The sequence below is a fragment of the Haplochromis burtoni genome, unplaced genomic scaffold, assembly GCF_018398535.1.
Source record: "Haplochromis burtoni strain Fernald_Lab_line unplaced genomic scaffold, NCSU_Asbu1 Contig_61, whole genome shotgun sequence".
Classification (NCBI taxonomy): Eukaryota; Metazoa; Chordata; class Actinopteri; order Cichliformes; family Cichlidae; genus Haplochromis; species Haplochromis burtoni.
The window spans coordinates 1,843,593-1,861,118 of record NW_024582422.1 but is presented as its reverse complement, the minus strand read 5'-3'; the positions used below and the strand labels follow the sequence as shown (position 1 = coordinate 1,861,118).

Sequence of the window (17,526 nt, the reverse complement as noted above, 5' to 3'; positions counted from 1 at the left end):
GCAGTGTTTTGGATTTAAATTGCGCTCCCCTCAGTTTAATTGCGCTGCCTTCTCCGAGAGGGCTCCTCCCCACTCCCCGCGCTCTACGCGATGATTGGCTGGCTGAGATGACGGGATAGGGCGGCTTTGGTATCCTGGATGAATGGCAATTACACAGAGTGGAACCTCGGGCCATTTAGGCCCGAGAAAACACATCATTGTAAATAATAAGCTACAGATACAGATCATTTAAAAATCCGCATAAATCACCAGGTAATAGTGATCCGGCAAATAATCGGAGCTCCTGAGCTGCAGGATTTATGTGCACGGTGATGTTTAGAGCCTTTTTGTAGACACAGAGGAAAGATGCTTTAGTTCAATTCATTTTTTTTCTTGGACATTCATCAGAGTGTTGTAGCTGCTTCATGTTCCTCCTTGAAGGCTGGACAGCAGGCTTAAAGTCAAAGCTTCTTTGTCCTTCTCTGGCTGAGAGTTAAAAGCCTCTTTGGTGCCTGACATTCACCTACATCTGTGATGACATCCATCCTTTCATAACCAAATCATATATGTTTGTTTTTAAACATTAGATGGCAGAGAATTTACTTTTTTTCTGTGGAGGGTCAGATCAGACTGCTGGCATAGAGAAAGGTTTTCTGTAAAAGCGTGCTAAGAATTAATTCTGTAATTTGTAGTTTCACCCGATGGCGGCAGTCTTGTCTTGTTATTTCAGCAGCTAAATCCAGACACTATGATTCAGAAGTTTGTCTGTTTGTCTTGTTGTCATATCACATTGTAATGCTCCAGCACTTTATCACCCAGGTTTAACACAGAAAAGCACACTGAAAGAATATTTAGGACTAAAATATTTTTTATTCTATCTTTTAAGAGGTCATAAACTTTCATCATTTGCAGTACATATATTCACGACTAAATAAGCTTAACATGATGCATTGTATTCATAAAATCGATCATACAGTGTAGTGCTAATAATCCCAAAGAGTTTCAGATGCACTCAAAATTGAGGAAAACTGAATAACTATTAGGTCCACATCTTTTTAATTAAATTTTCAGTTCTGCAAATAAAGATATACATAAGCCCCCTGATAAGGATGAACCATTTTTTAAACACCAGCTCATTTAAAAGTTAAACCATAGAATACAAATTGTTTTTAATTGTCCATGTTCCCACTTGGTGATTAGGTGAATATCAAGTTATATGCAGATGATGATGATTTAAATTACAATCCTGCATGTTTGGACACGTTTCAATAAATCAGAGTATCATCTGCATATAAACTGACATTTACCTTAATTCACACAGAAAGCCCCCACGTAGAAGGCTGTACAATTTAAAAAACAAACAAAAATAGAGTCGTATATGGAGCTCTGTGGAACACCACCACTTAGTAAAATAAAAAATAACAGAATATAAATCTTGATGCTGTGCTGCTTTAAATGGTCTGAGTGTTGGCAGAAGCTAATTTTCTTTCTTCTCCTCTCAACACAAACAGCTTCTTCCCCTGAACTATTCAGACTGTTAACAAATACTATTTCCCCCACACCCCACTACCCGACCACTCATGTCACCAATCTGAGCCATGGTCTGAGTAACCCTCATCACTCACAAACCAAGTCCTTTGCACTACTACTACTAATTTTGTTTCGTTTATTCAGGCCATAGCTGTGGGAACATGGCTCACGTAGGTGGTGCTGTGAGTGACCCAGTATGAGTAAAGTAGCAGCACTCATGTGAATAAGACCTGTATAAATGATAACTGCTGTAAGTATATTTGTCCTTATATTATTGTGGTCTTTAAAAAAAAAAGATTAAATACTTTGTAGAAACACAAATCACAAAAGCTCAATTAAACTTTATTTATTCATTTTTAAAATGAGCAGCTTTTTATGATTCACCAGGTGGGAGCAAACAGGACTGTTTTAGGACTTATATTCATACACATTTTCCATTTATTTGTATAGTTTCAGCAAAGTAATAAAAGAAATGCTGTATCTACAAATTTTAAGTACAAGTACTTAAAATTGTAGTTATGATGTTATTATATTACTTGTGTAGAAACAAACGTCCATACAAACAGACACATTTCTGTATCATTGTGTTTAGGTGTTTGAACAGCTAGACAGCTCCGCCACCATCTGGTCAGACTTTGAATTATGACACTTCTAGTTATAATTTATATTGGGCAGTTTATTAAAATTGACACTGTTACACATAATTTAGATTTTTTTAAAAGCAGAACAACATCAAAGACAAAAAGTTTGAAGAATAATTGGGTTGATGGGTAAAATGTTAAAAGAAAAAAAAAGAGCACTCTCTTTGAAAGGTCCAAATAGCTTCACTGCTCCTTGGCATTGATTTTCCTAGTGATGAATGTGTTTTTCTAAATGTATTCCCACAGTTAATGTTTTGTTTGTCTCACACTTGGTTCCAAAATCTCTCATAAGTGTTCAGCGTCCTTACTTACTGCACCCTGGAAAATTTTTTTTTTATTTTACACATATTTAGCATAAAAAAACATGAATTAATTTCAGAGTGAGCAGTTTTCATTTCAGTGAGTCTTTAAACTAAATGAAGACTGACTCAGGTTTGCTCTGCCTCCTGTCTGGCACCTCTGGTTTGAGCAGTCATTAGTTAATAATCAGAAAGGTCAGTTCCTGCTCAGACAACAGAGAGTTTGTTGTCATTTACCTTTATCTGAGAGAATGTATCACTAGTAAATCATCCAAAATGTTAATGATGCAGAAACCAAAATAAATGCCATAAACCAGATGTTTCCAAACGTAAGAAAAACATGAATCACCCAAACCATTAGCCATAACTTAGACTGACATTGACATTTTTCCTCCTTTCTGTTTTTGGCTTGTGTTTTATGATCTCTTGGTTTGCCAACTGATTTATAGCTTTGGGTGGGTAATGATGGTTAAGATTAAGCCTTTAGCTACCTTTACCAAGGTCCATTTAAATTCTCCTTAAAATCTTGGTTATAACTGACTAAATTGACATTTCTCTTGTGGCTTATGAGTCCAAAAGGTGCACAACTCTTCAGGAACCACTGCCAGCGCAAGTCCACTTGATACCTGCTGTTGTCACCTTTGTGAATGGTAGCAGGCAGCAAAACATGACCTCACGTTCACTGGTTTTGTTTCAGTGGGTCATGCGTCTCTCAGGCTGAAGACAGGAGTGTGCGATTGTGTAGTTTTTACCACCATTTCAGTGGTACTTCAGATTTATGAGGAGAGAAACGCTTCAACGACTTGGAAAGATGAGACTTCTGTTTCCTCAGTACCAGCAGTGATGCAAAGATTTTTTTCAGCTATCATTCAGAGATGGCGTTCTGGCGTGCCCCCGGTGCTTGTGTAAATGTTGATGTCAGTGTTTACATATGGCGCCATCAGTGGCTGAAACATTAAATATGCCCGTTAAAGATTCCTATCTGATCCCTTATTCACCGGGGTTTGCACTGTATTTTTAATCTGGCAGATTTTTACTCTGGATGCTTTTTCGTGATGCAACCCCAAAGGGATTTGCATCTCCTACTGGCCTCAAACCAGGGATCTTTCACGTGTGAAGGAAATGTATGTAAAGCACTGCATTATGAAGCCAATATTAACCTACCCTTTAAAGTTAGTTTGGACCAGCTGGGGGCTTCCTACTGGTTAACACCAGTCTAACCAAACCTACCCAAGGCCCTTGCTGTTTGTTTAGCTGTTCATTTACAAAAACTGAAGTCTGGTTATACAGACATTAGTAGCTTATAAGCAAATATGTGAAATGAGACGTTGTGTTAATTTAATCGAAGGATCTTCTAAAGCAGGCCTTCATTTAGTGCTTTCACCTATCATCCTGAAATCTGGCAGTTTGACCATTCACACAGGTGCAGAGTCAGTGTAAAATAAATAAATAAATACATACAAAATGTATACATTTAATGAGACAAGTTTCTCATTCAGTTTAATCCATTAATGATGCTTCTGTGCTGTCTGCGTGGGAGGCTATTAAGCATTTAAATGACAGACATGTTAAAGCCTGCAAATACTGTAATGCATGCACACGGGAATTCATATTTCTGTGTTTTAATCCTCTGAATCCTGCCATCAGCGCCTCTTCCATCTGCTTTAAGTTTGTTTTTTTCTGACTCGTCCTCTGGCTCGTGTTGTCGTGGCTCCTGATGAGGTCTGAAGTCGTTGGCGGAGTGATTATCCCGCGATCCATCTCCTGCAAAACACAGCTCTAAATCACAATATTTGCTCGCACGCCGGCATCAAGCTCCCTTCTAATGAATCCTGTAATGGCTTCCTCATCAATTAATACGAAGCTTGTCGATGCCGCCGGCGAACACACGGGCCATCTTATGAATCCCGGTGACCCCTGACCTCCTGCGGATCTCCCAGTGGACCCTCCTCTCTTCTCCTAGGCTGAGTCAAGGGCACTCCCCCTCCTCCTCCTTCCTCCTTCCCTCCCTTTCCTCCTCCTCCTCCTCAGGGTCACTGGGACACGATCTCATTAAAGGCGGCCTGATCTGCAACTGCAATGCAGACATTAAATAGCAGTATTTTTCAATTAGGGCTGACAAATTCAATCAAAATTCCATAGATTAGGATGAAATGAGGCATGGGTCATTTACAAGGGAATTTAATTGCACGGCCATTAGACAAATAGTACAGCAGTCTCTGTCTCATTATCAATCACACGGGGGCATCAATAGTAAAAGGTTGGAAGGCAGGAAGGGAGAGGGGGGGCCGGGGAGCATAGGTGTAAGTGTCCGTGCACGGGGAGCGTGCACGTTACAGCTCTGCCACCACCGCAGAGCAGCTAATAAATACCCTCTTTTGTACTTATAAATTATCCAGTTTAATTAACAACATGGATTATGATTGGACTATGATTTAATTAAACCTCTCCTGCATGCAAGTCGAGCACCACGACCATCCATTATGGGCCTGAGGAGGAGGTGGTGGTGGTGGAGGGGGTTGAAGGTGGAGGAGGCAGGGATTTAGGGGGGAATGGGGGACACTGCAGTAAATGAAGCTTCCTCTAATAGGAGCTGCTTACCTGGTTGGATCATCAGTTGCTGCAACAAGCAATAATAGACCTGCGAATGGCCGGCGGGCATTTACCGAGATAAACCAGTTTGATGTAGAAGAAGAAGAACAGCCAACCTCAGCCCCTCCACCCTTTGCACCCACCATTGCCTCCCCCCAGCATTTAAATAGAAGCTAAATGGCACAATCTGAGAGAGGTTGCTGATATTAGCGCCACATGTTGTAAAGTGGAGGGGATGTGGCGGGAAAAGCAATTACAATGAGGAGCAGAGCAGAGGAGGAAGCAGATGCACAGATGAAGGGTGCCGGGGGACGCCGCCCAAAGTGCTGCCCGACACCATTCAGTCAGAGTGGAGCAGTGTGGCCGTATCAACCTTTTCGTCAGACTCTAAATGCCAGGCCGGATTTCCTCACACAGTGGAGGAGGAAAGAGACGCCATCAGGAGTGAGAATTGCAGAGTGAAGACGAAGTGAAGGCCGTGTGAAGCCCTGAGTCTGCAAAACGCAGCTTTCAGGACCAGAAATTTGGAGTTTAGTAATGTCTGAGATCATCTAGAGTCTGTAGTGCCTTTTTTCTAAAGGATGGCTTTTGTCATGACCAAATCTGACAATTTCTAGCCTGCTGTGGTACAGTGGTTAGGGTGGAAGAGATACTCGAGAGATCGAGTTGGATGCTGATTTCTCCTGTCACCAAGGTTAATTTGTCTAGGTCAGGGGTCCCCAATCCCAGTCCACGAGGGCCGGTGTCCCTGCAGGTTTTAGAGCTCACCCTGGGTCAGCACACCTGAATCACATGATTAATAATGATAATATAATAATGGATTGGATTTATATAGCGCTTTTCAAGGCACCCAAAGCACTTTACAATGCCACTATTCATTCATTCGCGCATTCACACACTGGTGGAGGCAAGCTACAGTTGTAGCCACAGCTGCCCTGGGGCAGACTGACAGAAGCGAGGCTGCCATATCGCGCCATCGGCCCCTCTGGCCAACACCAGTAGGGTAAAGTGTCTTGCCCAAGGACACAACGACCAGGACAGAGAGCCCAGGGATCGAACCGGCGACTTTCCGGTTACAGATACGCTTCCCAAACCCCTGAGCCACAGTCGCACCCCAGTCGTTAGTTCATTACCAGGCCTCTGGAGAACTTCAAGACATGTTGAGAAGGTAATTTATCCATTTAAATCAGCTGTGATGGATCAAGGACACATCTAAAACCTGCAGGAACACCGGCCCTCGTGGACTGGGATTGGGGACCCCTGGTCTAGGTGATGCCTTACAAAAATAGGTATCAAAGAGAAAAACCCGACCAATTATTCATAGGCTTAATATTTCATTATGACCCTACTATTGGATGGTTCAGTCACTCACCTGGAAGTAGAGAACACTTGATCTTTGGTCCTGCTCACCTCATGAATCACTTCCAGTGTGGATGTAGCTTTACTTCACTTTACTGTCTTCCTCCTGTCAACCCCAACCAGTTGTGGCAGATGGTCGCCGGTCCCTGAGCCTTGGTCTGCCGGAGGTTTCTTCCTGTTAAAAGGGAGTTTTTCCTTCCCACAAGTGCTTACTCATCGGGGGTTGTCTGATTGTTGGGTTTTTTCTGTATTTCTGTAGGATCTTAAACTTACAATATAAAGTGTCTTGAAGCAGATGTTTCATTTGGCACTATGTAAAGAAAGTAAATTTGCACAGAACTTCAAATTGTCCACATGACTGAGCTGTCACTCAAAGATTAGGTTAACATTAATGGGGTAATTCAAGCTAATGGATCTTACTGGGTTCAACATTTAAATTTCAGTCATTTTGGACAGACAAAAACAAATTGTTGGTTCTTAGTTTAATTCTCTGCCCTCAGAAATCCCACTGAAGAACATTCACAGAAAATTAGATGATCAGGTTCATGAGATTAGTAACTGTTTCTGTTTTCAGCCTTTTTAAAAAAAACTTTTACAAAGGGAGAACTCCCAGAATCTCTCAGTGGTCTGCATCACAGCTAACGAGAGTAAAATGCTTAAACTTTAGGGGTGATCGACACCAACGGACAGAAAAAAAAGCCTAATTTTTATTCTAAAAAGCACCAGAATCTCTCTTATGAGATTCAATCTCGAGTCTGAGCTGCTCTACTCCCAGATCAATTAACATTTAGGACACTGATTGGATTTTTGATTATCAGAGCTGAAAGGGGCTCGATTGATTGGTCGCCGAGGTTGCCCCTGCCCTGACGGCGGCTCATCCAATGAGAAGGAGGTCTGATGGGGATTGAGTTTCTTAAGTATCTTCTGGCAGCGAGCAGGGTCAGTATTGATCGTCACTCTGCAGAAAACCTCCAAACAAGTCGTTTGTTTAATATTCGTATCGAGCTCAGAGAGCAGAGGGAAAATCAGCTCTGTGATGCACAGGAAATCAACAAATAATCACAGGAAATGACCAAAAATGCTGCTGAATGATAATTTAACATCTCCACCAGGTATCTGTTGGTGAATTCTCCGAATTTATTAATTTATTTAGAAGGAGAAGAAGACATGTGCTGTTCAGAGCTGTCAAACAGGATTTGGAGTTCTTGGAGGGTCAGTCTTTTGGTTCATCAGTTCTCATGTGGATCGATTTGAACAGCAGCTCAGAAGAAACACAGACATTGTGTTTCTCGGATGTACAGCTGATTGTTTCTGTTGCTGGATTGGCTCAACACTATTATTCTTAACTCACTCCTCTTCGCATGATGCCCTCTGAATCTTCTCGACCTCGTTTTTAGTCTTCCTCAGTAGTATCTTTGATGTGTGCATGCTTCCAGTTTGGAATAACCTCTATTTTTTATTTACTGTGTAATTATTCAGGAAAAGAAGTTGAAACCAAATTTATCCTTATGTGAAAATTATGTAACTTTTTTTGTTTTAGATGATTTTTTTATAGCTGGTATATGAATAGTTTGTAACAAATTTGGTTGTCTTTGAAAACCTGTGGATTGATTTATATGTGAAGTACTCAGGATGAATTTTACACCAAAATTGGGGTGTCTTTGGCTTCCAGTATCAACTGTGAGCAACAACAGCTGACATTAGCTTAGAAATTGAGCTCAGTAATCCAAAAACCATGATTGAAATTACAGTAAATCCCAACATTATTCAAGCTAGTGTCAGCTGAACTGTCGTACAGAATTCATGTTACCATCACACTTAGACAATATATTTTTATAACTCCTACAGGGGTCGACAACTATACAGTTAAACATCCAGCTAAAATGCTGCCCTCTTGTGGTGAAAGTATTTCTTAATTTTGTAAAGAGTCTTTGAAAAAAGTGGTACAAATGAGAGGCCAAATATCTTTGATTAGAGTGAGTTTGTTGTGTTGTTGGTTTTTGGTATATCATCATCAGAGGCATCTCAGAGGTGGCAGAGCTGACGTCATGATCACATGAAAAGTATCTTTCCATACGGGGACGACGTGGTAATATCTGGCTTTATGGGGATATTTCCAACAGGAGTCTTTGATAATCTTTTTGATAATTATGTTCATGACTAAAAGCTCATAATCACTGTCTGGAAGAGTCCTGTTTCTTCTTGTTAAAAGGGAGTTTTTCCTTCCCACTGTCGCCAAAGCGCTTGCTCATAGGGGGTCATGTGATTATTGGGATTTCCTCGGTTTTCTTTCTGTTATTGTAGGGTCTTTACCTTATAACATACATCGAGGCAACTGTTGTTGTAATTTGCACTGTTTGAATAAAATTGAGTTGAACTCTAACTTGAAAACACAGCGAGCCACTTTTATTAATTTTATGATGAAACACTTTGACACAAATGGAAGAAAATCCACCAAATAAACTCAACGTGCTCCAATTGAAGTCTAATTAACCCACAGTGCCCCCTGTAGGATGACAGAGAGCTTGGAGAAATAGACAGACTTCCCTGCCTCTGTCTGAGGGCGGTTCCAGTTCGGTAATAGCTGTGGGAGTTTGGGAAACATCTCGCTGTCTCTTCGGGGCTTTGAGTGAGCTGGACCCGAAAATGCAGACAGATTAAATATGGAAGCCCGGAGGAGTCAAGCAGGGGGGTCGCAGACGGTTAAATACAGGTCTGGGAGTCTGGGAGTGCTGAAGTAGATCTTAGACTCTATTTTTCTGTTTTACTCTGTGATTGTGACAAAAACTCTAGAAAGGTTTGGAGCTTTGTGTCTTTGTGATGACATATCTCTGTAAATAAGAGCTGCTTGGATTCTGAACTTTAGCTTTTAAACAGGAAAAAACAAGTAAATAAAAACAGCCAAATGTCTTTTAGCATAAATTAAGAACAAAATCGGAGCAGAAAGTCATTTCCAGATCAGCGGGTGTCTTGTTTCGACCTCAGTGCTCGTCCTGAGGCAGCAACAAACTGGCTTCGTTTTAAACTAATTACCCACAATGAGCTGTTTGACATGCAGAAAATATGAACAAAATGACTTCTTGAGGGAGTTTGAGAGAAACCAAAGCCTGAAATGAGTGACAGTCGTTCAAAGTGTAAACCACTCTCTGCTGCAGCGCCCCCTGCTGTAAAAAAAAAAACCCTTAGCAAAACCTAAGAAATATCTGCATAGCACAAAGACAAATCTGAGGATAATTAGAAAGTTTTTGAAATATCTAAAATATGTAAAAACGTCTAACTTGTAGCTGAACTCTTCACTAAATGTTTAGACATCCCCTGCCATAAACAATGACTGGAAGCACATCAGTGTTTATCTCCTACTCATAAAAACAAGTCAAGGAGCAGAAGTGGTTAAACTGGCAGATAAATGAAGCTAGGGTTAGCTGGCTATGTGTTACACTGGCTGGGCTGATGCCAGAGTATAGAGACCAACTTTAAAACTCATCTCACTTTGCTGTTTTATGAATAACATGAAAAACAAAAAAGAATTTAGAGGGTAAGTAACACCCAAGTGCTGCTAGCGTCCACAGTTTTTTAGATATCAGTTTCAAATTTTGTGTGATGTAGATACCAATAACAGCTGGAGCTGATGAAAACTGGGCAAGGTGCTAGACCTTGGGGGACATGTGTACCTAGGCTTGCTAAGCACCTTAACCTTCATTGTTAGCGCCAAAGGTCAAAGTTAACCATAACAAAGAAACTTCAAGAAATCATACTGAGTAACATATCATATGAAAGGACATGGAGAGAGCTGCACAACACACTTTTTATTTTTTCAATCCAATGCCGTATGACATCACAATGATGCCATAACAGGCTCCCATCATCATGTTGTAACAAAAATATCACAAAACATCAAAGTTTTAGTGTAGCTATGCTCTTCGGGGGGAGTTTCTCTTAGATATGTTTTTGTCTCTCTTGAAAATAAGATCTCACCCTCATTGAGACTACCTGTTTAAATTAAGGTTTTAGTCTGTATATATGTATTATGTACACTGCTCTATTAGGTGTTGCACAGCATATGTGACATATAATAGTGCATCGTAACTGTGGACAGGACAGTTAAGTGTGTGTCTCATTTTTTTGGTGGGCACGAGCAACTTCAGATTCAAGTAACCAGATGATTTTTGCATGTTCATGTTTGAACATATTGTAGCTCACGTTGTTCTAGTTTTCTGGGTTATAAGCGTGTCAGCACGTCTTCAAAGGAGAGCGATGATCTCCAGAAAAATGCATGTGGAGGTCTGTGACAGCTGCTGGTGGGCTTTAGTTTTTAGTCAAACTTAAGCAACTTTCTAACCCTCACTGCAGCAGCACGGAGCAGGTGTGCTTGCACCCTCTAAAGACTGTTATTACCCACAGAAAGCAGCCGTCCCCCCTCTTTAAGCATGTGAAGGCACCCAGCCTGACCTTTCACCTCTGCCCAGACAAACACACAGGTAAGTATACACTCCCAGAGAATCGCAGGCAACCGCAAACCATCCAGACGGTCAAGGAAGGAAAAAAACAACAGAGGCTTCAGACGAGCTAATTAGATCTGTCGAGATGTTCACCTCCTCTCCCACACTCGGGCTAAAAGAGACTTATTTAATTATTACAGCCTTAATTACTGCTGGTACAATCACCCAAATAGGATGCGAGGAGACGGCGACTAAAATTGGGTTAGAGCTGCCTCTGGTTTCCTCTGGGTTCACCGTGTCGGCTTCCATTAGTGGCATGAAGGAACGCTGCAAATCTGCCCGTCTGCTCTGCTGTGAGGGAAAGACGAGGGTGAGAGCGCCGTGCGCCTTCTCATTATGAATGAACGCCTTGTCTCTGAAACGCCTCTCCTTTGGTTTTCTCACAAGAAACGTCTCATTTTAGCCTCTCCACAGCCCCGCAGGTTTAACGTCTTTATCGCCTGCGTGTGGTGTGTTTTCTCCTTGTTGGATTGTCCTCGTTTGTCTCATCAGGATGAACTCAGACATGCTGAGAGATCACTGATATGAATCAGAGGGCCTGTCAGCCTGTGCTCAGGGATTTCTGCCTCATTGTGAGAAAGACTGAGTTTAAGTAGTTTTAGTTATTTCCAGTATTTCTTATGTCCTGCAGTCATATACATGAGTATCATCATTGCAGAAACTGAGGAAGAAACTATGATGGCTCGAGGATAAAAACAAATGGATAAAACATAAGAAAATAAAGAAATTAGCTCACACAGCGTCCCCTTCTCATGGGTGGTTCAAAGGGGGTTAACAGTGTCCCTTATACAATTTAAACAACATTACGTTTGACGAACTCCCTCTGGAAGTTCATCAGACGATCATCGTATTTAGTTGGTCTTATTACCTCTTAACTTTTCACTGAAAGGCATGTCTGTGGGGAATTTCAATGTTTTAAATTTTATATTGTTGTAATTGACATACAGCGCACAGCCAAGATGAAAATAAGCAAACAGGTAAGTCCTTCCATTAAATCATTATGGTGGTGATTGATATGTTTCTTCTCGGAAGGTTATTTGCAGTGAATGAGTGAGCTTCTGATTTCTTAAACTTGTATGACCACGGTCATGGAAAAGCTGTTAATCTGTTTCAAAAAGGTCGAATTGTCGACCTTTACCAAGCAAAGAAAACAAGCAAAGTCCTGAAACTACTAAAACTGGACTGAGAACTGTTCAGTGCATTATTAAAATGTGAAAGGATAGTTGTCAACCATCATCTTGGAAGAAAAAATGTGTTTGTGGAAAAAAAAAAACCTTGAATGATTGTGAACACTTAAAAGTTTAGTGAAATAAAATCATAAATATCAATATTAGAAGTCACGGCTACGTTTAATAGTGGAAGTAAGAACGTTTCCATACACACTATCTGTGACGGCTACAGAAAACCACCTATCAATGAGGCTAATTAGAAAAAATGCCTCAGTTTGCCAGAGAGCGTACAGACTGGACTGTATGGATAAAGGTCATGTGGTCTGAGTTGACACTTTTCCAAAGCGATGCATCACCGTAAGAAAAGAGGTGGATGAAATGGTGCATGCCTTGTGCCTGCTCTACAAGCCTGTGGAGGCAGTGTTATGATCTGGGCTTACTTCGGTTGGTTCAGTCTAGTTTCAGCAACATTACATGCCCATAAAAATGAGGTCAGCAGGGACCTGAAGATACTGAATGCTCAGGTTTTTCCATCAGTGGATTTATTTTCTTCTCTAAGGATTAGGCTAATTTCAAGATGACAATGCAAGGATTCATCGGGCATGAGACATAATTTTCACAAGTGATTTGGCCACCACAGAGCCCTGCCCTTAACCCCACTGACAATCTTTGGGATGTTGGAGAAGACTATATAAAGTTTTCTGTTTCTCCCATCATCAGTACGAGAGCTTGGGAAAAAAAATATTAATGAAATTCTGGATGGAAATAAATGTGACATTGCATGAACTCGTGAAACACAGCAAATGCGTTCAGCTCCAGACTTTACATGTGACAAGAGTTCAGGACTTCACACATCTTCACACCAGTATTCAACGATAATACTTTGATTTACTTCCTGTAGCAGATTTATTACATTTGTGCACAGTTGTTGTGAAAGTTCTTCATGATTCTTTATATTTATATTGTGAAAATTGCGAGTTGTTACTGAAAGCCGCGTTCTGGTGCTGAATCGCTGTGAAACAGAAGGCTGATGTTTAGGTGTCGGTCATGGTCATAAGTACATGAAATAAGGCACTCACATTAGATGTGGCGAAAATGGTGGTGCAGGAGAACAGCTTCCACTGCAGAAGCCCTTGCACTACTTTTCATGCATGTACAAAAATGGGCGGCTCGTGTAAGATCCCCAAATGTAAAAAAGAATTGTATGCAAAACCAAACAGGAAGTCTGCCATTTTGAACTGACCTTGTAGTTCAGGTGTGATTTTTGTATTTTTTAGGTAATGTACTTTTACACACTCCTCCTAGAGAATCATTCTATTATTTGCAAAGCTTTTGAGTTTTCACTGGAGGGTGTCTCTGTGGTGGATTGGTGAAATATCAGGCTACCAACCATAAACATTGTTTAAAAAATGGACTTTGGGATTAGAAAAGGATTTTCTGAAATTTTTTTTTTGAGAAATTGAGCTTCCCTTGGAAAAGCAGTTAGATTTGAAGCAGGTTTGAAAATAAAAGCATACATCGGGTAAATCTATAACCCCTGAGTATAAGAAAAGTCTTCTGGAAACATTAAAATCCTGATGTTTTATTTGTGAAATGTTTCTGTACACATCAGCAGGTCAGGCTTGAAATGGTCACTGTGTGAATGAAATCAGCCTGGGCTCATTAGAAAGTCTCCCTGGATTTCATCAAATGCTAAATTCAAATCAGAGCTCCATTTTCTGCTCCGAGCGGTTGGATTGTTTAGGTGTAAAACATTTCCGGTTGAACTGGCTGCATGCTCGAGTCTCTGTGGTTTTCTTCTCTGAGCGGCGAGCTGAAAGAGCTGTGACAGATCGCTGGCTGAGCATCAGGCAGTGTTTAGTTCTGCTTCGTTGTGTCAGGTAAGAGCCTGTAATGAGAGTTGGGAAAGACAGAAGGCAGCGAATGACACGGAAGCTCATGGAGACAGACAATTTTATCTAAGCACAGATTAAAGGATTAGTCCATCGTTTAAGAAAAACATTAGCACCATCACTGTCAGATTCAGTACAGAAATAAGAACAGGAAGAGGTGATGAAGATGAAATTTGCGACTATATTTCTCTCACATGTTCTTTTATTCTTGATTATAGATACAAATGATAGTAGTGAAATTAAGTGTGTGAAAACAGATGCTGACCGAAGCACTGTACCACTGAAAGAGTAACATATTTAAAAAGGAAAGGAACATAATATCAGAACTCTGCATGGTATTAACACCAAAAACATCTATTGTTGCACAAAGAAGAGTTTTTTTCTTTAATTTAGGAGTAGCTCCTGCAAAGGACCTCCTGATATTTCTGTCTGGACACTGGGACAACTAGAAGCTTCTCCTCACTAGACCTGTGGTCTGAGTGTGCAAGGTTAAGATATCAGAGAAATAAGTATGTGCCAATTTAGATATTGCTAAATCAGTGCAGAGAGCCAGTGTGAGGAAGCTGAAGTGTGGTCGTCTTTGCATGTTGACCCTGATAGGACAGACTGGAAAGATTGTTCATGTTGTGTTTTCTTCTTTGAGTCTGTTAAATCTTCACCTTCACGTGCACCCAAAATAGAAAAAAATTAGGTTTGACAACAACAGTTATTTGTGTTGTCTTATTTTTGCCAACTCCCTCTGCAGTTCCCACAGTGGATCATCTGCCTCCATTCAGGCCTTTCCCAGTTCCAGTTATTATGGTAAATGGTCTGCATTTGTATAGCGCTTTTCTAGTCCCTAAGGACCCCAAAGCGCTTCACACTACATTCAGTCATCCACCCATTCACACACACATTCACACACTGGCGATGGCATGCTACATTGTAGCCACAGCTGCCCTGGGGCGCACTGATCCACATATTGTGATTTGGCGAAGATTTTATCCTTCCTAACTTCCAAACTTTTCCCTTGCTGATGTAACTTTCCTTTACTCTCCACTGGTGTGTAGCACTAATGGCTGGTTAACAGCATTTATTTGTGTATCCAAGGAAAAGGTGATATCAGTGATGACTGCCACTATTTGACAAGCTTAACTCTGAACAACACTGTATGGTGTATGAGGTCTTTCTGTATCACATGCACTGCACAGTTATTTTAACATTTGGTCAAGTGTTAATAAAATAAGCATAATGCATCTATTTGTGAAGCATTTCTTCATTCCTTACACTGTCCTGTACACAGTTACAGGAACACTGGTATTTAGCTGTGCACTGTCTGGGACATATAAATGACATATCACTGCAGTCTTGATGACATGTTATTAGCTAATACTTTATACTGGAAACAACAATCACAATGTGACCAAATTAAGGATTTGAAGGTTCAGAGTCATGTCTTGAGTCTTTGCCCTTGTTTGTCCGAGAGTGTTCTCAAACTTAGAACGATTATATTAGTAAAAATTATTAAAATAAGACAACTATAATGAAACTATATTAAGTTAAATGCAAAAATTTAAATTTAATAATGTTGTCTTGTTTTACATTGCAGGAGAGCGAGTTCTTTGGACCAGTTAGTTCTTAAGGGTATCTCTATGAATTTGCCTTTTTTGTATTAGGTTGTACTACTGTAGATATTTTGTAAATTCATGCCTGCACTGCATTTTGTCTTGAGAAAATCACATTTTCAACAAATTGAAAGAAGCAGCAGAGGTTTTAGAGGTTTAGTTTCTTGGATTAACCTGTTGCTGGGTTGTGTGGCGTCCTTAGCTTCTGTAGTCGTGTGACTGATGGTCTGAATGTGTACATATCCTGTTAATGAGGTGGCGTTGGTGGTTTGGATTCAGAGAAGAGACGCTGCAGAGGTAGACAGAGAGAAGTCAACAGCCGCGTTAACCCCTGGATGTTTGATGAAGCGGTGAGCGCTAGCTTCCCTTCGCCGTGGATCCAACATCATTAGCCCGGAGAGAGACAGTATGTTTCGGCCCGCACTGCCGGTAATGAGCCCTCGCCGATCATCCCTCACGGCGTAATTAGCGGCGGGCCCGGCACTCGGGTCCCCTGCTCGCCGCTAATGGAGTGAACAAGGCAGAAAACGAGCGCTATTAAAGGCTGGACATGAATTCTAGCTCACCACGTGAAACTCTTGAAACATAATCATCATTCAGCGCAGAGACTCGGGCCTCCTCTGGATCGCTGCCTCGTCTGCCATCTCCAATCAAAGCGGGATGGATTGGGACACGCACGGTGAGACCCCCGATTCCTGTCTCCAGGTGTGAGACTTCAAATCTGAGTCCGAGTCTCTTTAATCTTCAAGCACAGGAAACATGATGGAGTCATGTGGCTGTATGATGAGTAGAAAAAAAAAGGTTTTATCTGTCATCTTTGTTGTAGTTTGAGTTTTATAAGATTTAGTTTTTATTGTGCCGGGTGTTTGGAGCCATGTGGTTAAAGCTCAGGAATCATCTTTAATTGAGTTTTGGGATTCTTGATTGACCTTTATTCTCAGAACACCGGCAAAACAATAGAAATACTCATATCAGGGTACATTTTAACAACTGCTCAGTATTGTGTATGAAGAAAACTGACGGCTCCACATTTCCTTAGTCTCATTGTGTGTTGCATAGATGAAGCTTTGTTTTTTCTAACTATTATGTTTCTTTTTGTAAGATTCAATCAGGCTAAACCAGTCTCATATGCTGCAAGTGAAAATAAACAAGTTAATTCTTTGCTTCCTTGATTACAGTGACCAGCTGTTATCGGGCTGGTGAGGTTCATTAAGGAAACAAAACAAAATTAGATTTTTTTTTTTGTGTAAGATGAGCAAATATCACATGAATGTTTTGTCCCCCAGATGATCCTCAGAAAGGTCAAAGGTCAAAGCCACAGCACCTCGATTTTGTGTGTTAAAAATGACACAGGGATGCTGTCAGTGTGTTTGATGTGCTCATGGGTGTCACCTGAGTGACAGGGGGGCGGAGACATGTAATGGTCGCAGGTGGCAAGGTCAGGGAGGCGATTGGTCGCCTTATCAAGCAGGCAGGAGAAGGAAGGCGGGGTCAAGGCCAGAGCTGACGACAGGAGGCAGGACCAGGCCTCCATAACAGCTTAACCTTTAGTAGCAGTAATATGAATAGGAATAATAGAATATCTACTAGATTTAATTAGTTGTTTCTCCTATAAAATCATAATCAATGAAATACTGAACTGACTGGATAGAATTTGAGTAAATTCAGGCGTTAAAGACATTTCTCACAACTTGTTGAGAATTTATGGACTTCAAAAAATGCACCTATATTACTGTTATTTATTAAATGCATATTCTGTAATTTAAACAATCTAAAAATCCTTCATTTATATTTTAGTAGTACAGGATATATTAAGAATTAGTTTGGTGTATGTTTCTTGCTGCATATATGCTTTAATTTGTGTTTTCTGTATACATATGACTTGTGTTTTTACGGTATAGTCCTACACACACACACACACACACACACACACACACACACACACACACACACACACACACA

The 17,526-nt window shown here is 40.8% G+C and overlaps 1 long non-coding RNA gene across 1 annotated transcript; it reads right to left on the bottom strand.

Moving 5' to 3' along the window:
• Window positions 1-13,634: 13,634 nt before the first annotated feature.
• LOC102297574 lies at window positions 13,635-16,237 on the bottom strand. Its single transcript, XR_315866.2, has 2 exons — window positions 15,739-16,237; window positions 13,635-13,956 (listed from the first exon to the last, which is right to left on the bottom strand). It is a non-coding gene; the product is annotated as an uncharacterized LOC102297574 (long non-coding RNA).
• Window positions 16,238-17,526: the final 1,289 nt, after the last annotated feature.